Here is a 2,091-nt window from a genome sequence, read left to right on the forward strand (position 1 = left end):
TTCCTTCCTTCCTTCCTTCTTTCCTTCCTTCCTTCCTTCCTTCCTTCTTTTTTTTTTTTTTTTATCTGAGCAAAGTCTCACTCTGTCACCCAGGCTGGAGTTCAGTGGCATGATCTCAGCTCACTGTAACCTCCAACTCCTGGATTCAAGTGATTCTCCTGTCTCAGCCTCCCGAGTAGCTGGGATTACAGGTGCCTGCCACCACGCCTGGTTAATTTTTTCTATTTTTAGTAGAAACGGGGTTTCACCATGTTGGCCAGGCTAGTCTCGATCTCCTGACCTCATGATCTGCCTGCCTCAGCCTCCCAAAGTGCTGGGATTACAGGCATGAGCCACCACACCCGGCCTAGTTTTTCTTTCTTCTAAGACCTCCAGCTTAGCAGTAGCAGGTTAATCAAATAAATGTCTTCAAATGTCCATTTGAAGACATTATTATTTCCTCCCAGTAATATCCCATTGTCATAATTAATTATCCTAAGGCTTATTGAATACCTACTATGTGCCAAACTGCAGACTAGGCATCGAGAGTACAAAAGCAGTAAGACAGTCCTGATGCCCAAGGACTTTACAGAGGAGTGAGCAAACAAATGGGTAAACAATTGCTGTCCTATGTGCAATGGTGAAATTTTACAACACACTTTGTAAGTGTGAGTGAATATGGGTGATAGTGTGTGTGTCTTCTTGTGTACAGTCAATATTCTCTGGGAAGGAAGACTTCAAAGAGGTGTCATTTAACTGAATGCTTACATAGCAGACCTGGTGCAGGTGAGTGGGAATGATAGGTTAACCTGGGTTCCTTTCACCTTTCCATGTGGGTCCCAACCTAACCATCTTAACTCAGATCTCAGTAATCTTTCCCATTAGGAATCCAATTATTCTACTCCCCATTTTCCGTATATGCCTTGCCCACATCCAGACCACTGCTCATTCCATTTTCTCTGCTGATAATGCTCCCTTCCTCTGCTCCCATCTTACTGTCCATTTTATTCAAAATACATTTGTTAAGCTCTTCTAGCATCTGTATGTTTTATGTATTGAGGCACTCCTCAGATTAACAATAATGAAGGTGATCAATATCTACCTTTCAACTTGTACACATCTGTGTCAATGAGATGCTGTGTTTGGCTATAACATGCACTAAAAAATAATGGCAAAGACAAGAAATGGCATTTTTTCTTTCATATAAGAAGAAATCCAAAGATAAGCAGCCTACAGCTGGGATGGTCAGCAGAAATCTTGGCTCATTCTAGTTCTTTGATGGTAGACTTAAAGAAAGGCCTTTATCCTCATGCTGAAAAATGGCTGTCATAGTTCCAGCCATTGTATTTGAGGTCCCATGTATAAACAAGGAAGTAAAGTAAAAGGGCAAAAGGAGCTGCCCAGCTGAGTTAACCCCCTTTAAAGAACTTTCTGAGAGGACCCGATTACTGGAATTGGCCTTGGACTTGGGCTTTCCAGGACCTGCCCTGGCCCTCCTCTGGCTGTGCCCTCTGCATTGAGGCCAGTAGACTAAAGAAAAATGCCCACCAAGAGTTTATCCACTTCTTCTAGTCAATGCTGTGGGCACTCTGGAATTTTAGCCCACTTGTAGGTCTATATGGGCCCCTTTCATGGGTCTATCCTCCTAAGAGCAGAATGTGCCAGTGGTGTGCACACCCACAGGCTAAGAGGAGATTGTACTTGGGAGGTAGGTGGGCAGAAGTGGGTGAAACTTGGACTTGAGGACAAGAATGTCCTCGTGCATGTTCTTGAGTCCCCTTGCTGTATGGATTGGAGTTGAGGGTAGAAAGAGAAAGAAACCAGGCCACTGGACCTAAAAGCCACATGACTTGGAACTTGAAAGAGGTGAGTATTCCAGGCCTTCCAGATATTATGAAGGTATACTAGCCACAGCAGTGGTATAGAAGCTATTCTATTCAACAGCATGGGAACTCAATTTGTAATCTTTAAATATTTAGGCATCTAGTATACGGACCTCTATTTGTAGCCTCATGCCCGTCACACAAAAAGCCAGGGGAAGGCTTGCATGTGCCCATTTCCATTTATAACACCGTGACCATCACATGTGTGAGGAGGCTGGGAAGTGTCGTT

Source organism: Theropithecus gelada, chromosome 18, assembly GCF_003255815.1.
Source record: "Theropithecus gelada isolate Dixy chromosome 18, Tgel_1.0, whole genome shotgun sequence".
Lineage (NCBI taxonomy): Eukaryota > Metazoa > Chordata > Mammalia > Primates > Cercopithecidae > Theropithecus > Theropithecus gelada.